Source organism: Ascaphus truei, assembly GCF_040206685.1.
Source record: "Ascaphus truei isolate aAscTru1 chromosome 20 unlocalized genomic scaffold, aAscTru1.hap1 SUPER_20_unloc_2, whole genome shotgun sequence".
Classification (NCBI taxonomy): Eukaryota; Metazoa; Chordata; class Amphibia; order Anura; family Ascaphidae; genus Ascaphus; species Ascaphus truei.
In genome coordinates this window covers 199,724-207,856 of record NW_027453858.1, presented here as the reverse complement: position 1 = coordinate 207,856, position 8,133 = coordinate 199,724, and the positions used below count along the sequence as shown (strand labels likewise).

Genomic DNA, 8,133 nt, shown 5'->3' with positions numbered 1-8,133 from the left:
TCAACAGCTTCACAAGAGCACATCCCAACGCTGCTAATTAGTCTGTTTTATTCTCAGCGCTGCACTTTGCATAACGCCTGGTGCAGCGGGAGTCGTCTTTCTCCGTTCAATAGATCACTTTCTCTCGCTATCTCTCTTTTTAATACTAGCAACCGACAACCTTCCGAAGCGTACGTTGACCGAAAGAATCGGTAAATACTACTGAAAGTGCAATACCTGAATATCCCAAGATATCTTCAAGGAAGTGGTGTTCCCTTCATTCGGGCTGCAAAGACTTTTTTGGATAGCATCTGGAGCAATTTTTAGGATTTGTATATTTTACGTTTTTTGTATTCTTTTTTCTGGACTTTGTCATTTGATGAGCTTTGATCCAAACCTTCTCCACAACAATGGACACAATGGGTACCCCAATGGTACTTCAGCACTGCGTGAAACGGGCGTTATTGAAAAACTGCTGACATCTTATGGATTTATTCAATGTTCAGAGCGTCAAGCTAGACTCTTCTTCCACTGTTCACAGTACAATGGAAACCTCCAAGAGCTTAAAGTGGGAGATGATGTTGAGTTTGAAGTGTCATCCGACAGACGAACTGGCAAACCAATTGCTGTTAAACTGGTAAAGATAAAAACGGAAATTTTGCCAGAAGAAAGAATCAATGGACAGGTTGTGTGCGCTGTGCCTCACAACTTAGAAAGCAAGTCTCCAGCTGCCCCCGGTCAGAGTCCCTCAGGGAGTGTGTGCTACGAACGCAACTGGGAGGTGTTCTATCTGACCTACACCCCTGAAGATGTGGATGGAAATGTTCATCTGGAAACTGGAGATAAAATAAATTTTATAATTGAAACTAATAAACATGGAGATCCTATTGGCAACTTAGAAAAACTAAGTACTGGTGCAGTAAGCGCTCGTAACATTATGCTGCTGATGAAGAGGAAACAAATGCGCTGTCAGGGAGTGGTTTGCGCCATGAAGGAAGCCTTTGGGTTCATCGAAAGAGGAGATGTTGTCAAGGAGATATTCTTTCACTACAGCGAATTTAAAGGTGACCTCGAAGCCTTACAGCCTGGTGACGATGTTGAGTTTACAATCAAGGATCGCAACGGCAAAGAGGTGGCCACAGATGTAAGACTGCTGCCTCAAGGAACTGTTATTTTTGAAGATATCAGCATTGAACATTTTGATGGCACTGTTACCAAAGTTATCCCTAAAGTACCCAACAAAAATCAGAATGACCCTTTACCTGGACGTATCAAAGTTGACTTTGTGATTCCTAAAGAACTCCCCTTCGGTGACAAAGATACTAAATCCAAGGTGACCCTTCTGGAAGGAGATCACGTGAGATTCAACATATCGACGGATCGACGGGACAAACTAGAACGTGCAACCAACATTGAAGTGCTTCCAGATACGTTTGACTTCACAGATGAGTCCAGAGAAATGGACATGCTGTCTGCCCAGAGAAATCATGCCATACGAATTAAAAAGCTCCCCAAAGGCACAGTCTCCTTTCACACCCAGTCAGATCATCGTTTTGTGGGCATTGTAGAAAAAGAAGCCAGCGCTAAATCTAGTAGCCCCAACAAAGGCAAGGAAAAGGAGGAGGAGGAAGGAACCATCTCTTATGAAGATTGTGGCATCAGGTTAACCGTATCCTATAACCTCAAGGACCTGGAAGGATCTGCCCCCCAGACTGGTGATAAGGTTGAGTTCAGCATTTGTGAAGCCAAAAGGACCGGTCAGCAGAACGCAGTTTCAATGAAGGTTCTTGGCCGTAACTCAAATGCCAAGAGGTTTTTTGGCTATGTGGCCACCCTAAAAGATAATTTTGGATTCATTGAAACCGCAAACCACGATAAAGAAATCTTCTTTCATTACAGCGAGTATTCTGGCGATGTGGATAAACTGGACCTGGGGGACATGGTGGAGTACAGCTTGTCAAAGGGCAAAGGGAACAAAGTCAGCGCTGAGAGAGTCACCAAGGTCCATCAGGTTAATGGCTCAAATGATGAAGTGGATCCAATGGTGTATTGGGGCAGAGTTACCAGACCACTGCGAAGCGTGGATCCTACCCAGACTGAATACCAAGGCATGATTGAGCTTCTAGAAGAGGTTTCAGATGAGCAGAAGATTGCTGAAGAAACTCCAGAGGAAGCTGATGAAACAGAAGATGATCCCATTACAGAAACAAATAAAGAAGCCAACATGAAAGGACGCCTGATCCCTTTTGGCATTGTGGGAATGGCCAATAAAGCAGATTGTCTGCAGAAAGGAGAAACCGTGAAGTTCCAACTCTGTGTTCTGGGTCAGAATGGGCAGACAATGGCCTGTAATATTGAGCCTCTCCGCAGGGGTACTGTGGAGTGTGTGAAAGATCAGTTTGGCTTCATTAACTACGAAGTGGGTGACAGCAAGAAGCTTTTCTTCCACGTGAAGGAGATACAGGATGGCGTTGAGCTGCAGTCTGGGGATGAGGTGGAGTTCTCGGTAATTTTGAATCAGCGAACTGGGAAGTGCAGTGCCTGTAATGTAACCCTTCTAAGCAAAGGCCCCGAACTGGTAGCAGCCCCTCGCCCTGACAGATTAGTAAGTCGTTTAAAGAGTATTACCCTGGATGATGCCAGCGCTCCCCGTCTCATGGTCTTACGTCAGCCCAGAGGTCCAGATAACACAAAGGGATTTGGCATAGAGAGAAAGATCCGTCAAGCAGGCGTCGTCGACTAAGTTCCATCTGCAGAAGCACATTACCTAATCAACTACGATCAAACGAATGGTTGTTTTGAAGAGCAACAACATCTCTTTGCAGCCCAGAAACTCAGAAATCCTTATTCTGTATGATTAGACACATTTTAACACCTTCCATCTTATGTTCAAGCCAGGAAAATTACAAGAAGCAAACATTTTAAATTATGCACATTTGCAAGTGAGAAGTTAAGTGGAAGCCTTAGTACGATTTTTTTTTTCTTTCTTTTTTTTTTTTTTTTTTTTTTTTAAGAAGCTTTGTTTTGAATGGTGCATTGACTGCAACAGACTTTTCCTTTTGCCTATTCAAGTCAACATTGGTAATCTTCTGATTTAACCCTATGAAATTCTGCACTTGATATTGTTTAGCATATATTCTACCTCCATTATTGCTGATTTTGTTTTTACTTTGCCTTAAAGTTAATGTAGCATCTTCCTTTTTGTTCATGATTTGAACTCTGCTTTTTCTATCGGAGGACCACATAGTGAAGGTGGAGTATATTCTATACAGTTATCTCTCCAACCTGTAGATGCTTTGAAGCCCATATCGCTAATCTGACGACAGCCAAATGTTCCCTTATATTTTTTTTTTTGTTCAGATTAAAATAAAATGTTATTCATTTCAAATGTCATGAACAAAAGCTGTTAGAATTGAAAGCATGTTCTGTGACTTTGTAACTTTTTTCTTTTAATTAGTGGTTTGTGAAGATTTCTGGGAGTGCAGTATTCCACAAGGGTGTCGTGCCATCAGTGTGATTAATTTAAATATATATTAAATGCACAGGTTTTTTTTGCTGCTTTGTGACATTGCAGCGTCTAAACTTTTATGGATTCAAAAGGAAGAAAAATGTGCCTGGAAAAAAAAAATAAAAAAAAATATAATACATACACAGACGCATATACACACATACACACCCCACACACATACACACCCCACACACATACACATACACATACACACACATACACATAAACACACACACACACACCACACACACACACACACACACACACACACACACACACACACACACACACACACACACACACACACACACACACACACACACACACACACACACACACACACACACACCCCACACACACACACACCCCACACACACTCCCCCCACACACACCCCACACACACACCACACACACACACACACACACACATACACACATACACACATACACACACACATACACACACACACACACACACACACACACACACACATACACACATACACACATACACACACACATACACACGTGTCATATTAAGAAATTCTTTAGGCTTTTGACAGCTATATTGATATTTGCATCAAGGTGAATATAGAAAGTTGGTATCTATGTTTTGTTTTTCTTTACCTATTTCATTCACTCTCCGCGTTTTTTTTGTTTGTTTTTTTTTTCTCTCCACCATCAATTATCAAGCAAGAAAACAAATTTGGTCAAAGTATTTTAAACCAGAAAGATCAGGAGCTATTTTCTCTGAATAGAGGGAAGAGGTTTTTTGTTTTTTTACCTCTGTTCTGATTTAGGGGTTCTTTGTTGGAGACTTGCATTACCTTTGTAAAAACAAAACTTGGCTCCAATTTTTCTGTTTAATGGCAAAAAAAATAAAAATTGAAAATAGAATAAAGTTTTACCGATAATTAAAAAAAAAAAAAAAAAAAAACACATAGCAGCCTGCTTTTGGATTACTTAAAAAATGTGTATTCATATAGTGCTCTTTTTTTATCTGCTTTGATAAGAATATCCTTGATGTTCTCTCCACTTTTGTAGGCAAATCTAGGTGTTTCTTTACACAGGACGCAGGAGTACCTCCCACATCGAGACGCAGAAGGAAGGAAGGCTTACAGCTCATAGAGCGAGCTTACAGCCCCCACAGCATCACGAGGAAAGGATAATCCATCCAGGCAATGAGACTAACGTCACAGCAGGTCGACGGGGAGGCGATGACGACGCTGGAACGCATGCACATGCGCAGAAGAGGATCGTGACGTCACTGGAACGCACAGACCGGAAATGGACACAGGAACCGGAAATGGACTGTTATGGCTATGCATGAAGGTAGCACTGATCGGGGGAAGCGGATTGGGAGCAGCTGGGGTGATTATGTAAATGTTTTCACTTGTTTTCACTTGTTTGATTAATGTTGGAGGGTATATATACTGGGTAGATCCTCATTTGAGTATGCCTAATCACTTGAAAAAGACCTGTTGGTCGAAACGTCGTGTGGCACAATAAATTCATTTATCTTGAAATCCGTGGAGCGCTGGATCTCTCTTTTTTCCTCAGTGGAAGCAGCAGAGCCAGCAAATGAATATGTAACCAGCAGAGCTTTGGTGAGTAACGCAGCAGTCCCCAGAGAGGCAGCCATTCCGGCTAGGGGGGACCAGTCTGCACCTCAGCGGACTCCCAAACATACAGTGGGCAGTGACACGTCCTATACTGGGGAGTCCAAGCTTGAGAGACGGTGCTATCATTGCCACAAGGTGGGCCACATACGGCCACATTGCCCGGACCGTGAGCGGTCTGGGGAACCCCATCAGGGGCAACGTTCACAAGCTGCAGGGCAAGTAACCCAGATTGGGCTGGCCCACACAGAGGAACAGAGCACAGCCCTGGAGCCACAACCAAGAGGGATGTCCCAGGCAGATGCTGCTTTTGTCACCTCAGAGCCAGCAGCAGTGAGTAGAGGATGTCCAAGTGCATCAGTCGAGATGCAGCCTGCTGATGTCCTGAGAAGGCACCCACGGAGGGTTACCTTTGATGACCAGCAAGCAGATTTGGGTGCTGCTATTATTCTGGTGCAGCCAGAAGATTTGCTCCCGGGCACCGGGGTGCAAAGAACCATGCCTGATAGAGGGCTGCGGTCCTTCCAGGGTGCCCAGATCATTTTGGATGGGGGTGCCAATCATGGCATGAGGGAGGTGGGGTTTTTTGTCCAGGGTAACTGCTGAGGTGCGCCTTAGCAATAACCTGGAGCCTGTGATCTGTGTGGTTGCTGCGGAATTGCCTGCTGTTGCGGCGATTCCTAAAAGCCTGTCATCAGGGATCACAGAAGAAGCAGCCCCTGTCCCCCAGCATTTGGCACCTACGGTTCCAGCAGTCTCTGAGGAGACCAGACAGGTAAGCCAGACTACTTAGTCGCGACCAGTGACTGACTTACTGTTCCCTTTACCTGTTCCTGTTACCCCTGACTTAGAGACTACGGGTGGGTGGTTAGAATTAGGGACAGCAGATAGGGATGCGGTGAAAGCTGACCCCTCCCTCCCCGGTTCCCACTGGCCCACCCAACCCTCTACCAGGCAATCATACCCTAGAGCTGGGTGCTAACGAGGCTAGCCCCTCTCCCTGAAGCTGTGTCCTCATTACCGGAGGTGAGCTCAGGGTTGCTGGTGCAGATGCACCTACCTTAGCTCCTGGCCGGTAGATAACCCTGGGGTGGTCTAACTTTGCTACAAACCCTGATACCTCCAGCTCATAGCAAGGCTGCAACAGTGGGGCTCTTAACTGAGAGTCCCCTTGCTGCTCCGCCAGGGTCATGGGGAAGCCTAGCTGCCCTATAAGCTGCCCTTCCTTCCCCTCCCCTGGTACCCCTATCTCCTGCCACCCCCCGGTCACCCCTATAGTGAAACAACAGGGTACAGTCGTAGGAAAAAATAAGTCAGGGTCAGTCTGCGACTTGGTCTGGCTTACCTCGCTGGTCCCCGCAGAGACCGCCGCCTTCGTTGGTCCCGATTGCAGGGGGACTGGAGTGGCCGCCGCCGGCATCATCTGGGCCGGGAAGCAACGGGTCGCCGCCGCAGCAGCGCCCGGGGTTGGTACAGGTACAACGGTGCAGGACAAGGGTCCCAGGTCCTCGTGGAGAAACACGGCTCCAAACCAGGTAACATAACCCCCTCCCGCAATCCCTGTCCCTCCCCCCACTCAGAAAGGGCTCCGGCACTTTGCCGGAATCGCGGCTCTTCCGCCGCCGCGGGCGAGCCCCGGGTAGCTGCCGCAACAGCACCCGGCTTTGGTGCAGGGTCGCCGGTGCAGATCGTGGGGCTCCGGTCATCGCTGGGGATCGTCGGAATGGCGGCTTCTCCTCCGCTGGCTCCGCTGGTTCTAAGGAATTCGATGGATGGCAGCCGCTCTTGCCGATGCAGCCCGACCAGGTTCTCCAGGGAACGTCCCACGAAGGGTTGTCGCTCCGGCTGGGCGGGAGCCATCGGAGGATGCCGCTAAATGGGTCATGTTTTCCACAGCTTGTGAGCGCTGGCCCTGGGGGGCTTCGGTCATCGCTGGGAATCGCAGACTCTGCCAAACAATGTGAAACACCCACCTCCCGCACACCCCAACCCTCCCCCCAAATAAAATTGCCGCCGGCAGGATGCCGGAATGACGGCTTCTTCTCCGCCGCCGCCGGTTCACCGCCGGGATCCAAGGGACGGCCGCCGCTCTCCGCCGCTGTTGCCGATGCAGCCCGGCCAGGTTCTCCAGGGGACATCCCGCGAAGGGTTGTCGCCCCGGCTGGGCGTTAGCCATCGGAGGATGCCGCTAACGGGGTCATCTTTTCCGCAGCTCGTGAGCGCTGGCCCTGAGGGGCTTCATCGCCCGACCGCGCACGGTCCGGGCACCGGACATTGTGGCCCGTTTGTTGGCAGTGCCGCAGCGCCTGCCGGAGCTTCTCCGCCGCATGGTGGACTACCCCCCGCAAGGGGCTGCTGAGTCCAGAGCGGAGTTGCTTGAGCGCCGGGCTCACGCCAGAGCTTCTCTGCCGCCGGTGGACTACCCCCCGCAAGCGGCTGCTGAGTCCAGAGCGGAGTTGCTTGAGCGCCGGGTTCTGGGAGGGGGTAAGCGGGTCTGTGCGGCACCAACGCCATGAACTGGGTCCACTTCGCCAGGAACCACGTCTTGCCCAACGCACACACCAGTGCTAGCTCTTTCAGGGAAAATGGACGGGCCGCCGCAACGGCCGTTACCTCTCCTGGTGCAAGACTTCCGTGGTCTCCGAGACCACCCGCTCCCTCCCCAAGTCTCTGCCGTCCCGGAGCTGGGTCCATTCCCTGCTCTCCGGGAGGTTTGATGGTTATGGCGGCTGCAGCGATGGTTCTTTGCTCAGCCGGCCGGGTTTCATTCTCACCGATCGCTGTCTCTCTCTCAGCCTTGCCGGCTGCTGGTCCCCGCGCCGACTTGATGCCCTCCTCCGGTCTCAATGCCCGGCTCCAGTCACACGGGTAGCCGGCACTTTGGTTCTGGAGGCAATGCTTATCACAAGTAGGGGAACAGTGAGGAGGTGCCATATCTTGTGTTATATGTTGTACAGTACACTGTGTGTTCAATATCTTTAGTCCCAGGAACTCACAATTACTCTTGAGTTCCCACTATATTACAGA

At 48.8% G+C, this 8,133-nt stretch overlaps 1 pseudogene; it reads left to right on the top strand.

Moving 5' to 3' along the window:
• Window positions 1-341: 341 nt before the first annotated feature.
• Window positions 342-2,986, top strand: LOC142474710 (cold shock domain-containing protein E1 pseudogene; annotated as a pseudogene).
• The last annotated feature ends 5,147 nt before the right edge of the window (window positions 2,987-8,133 follow it).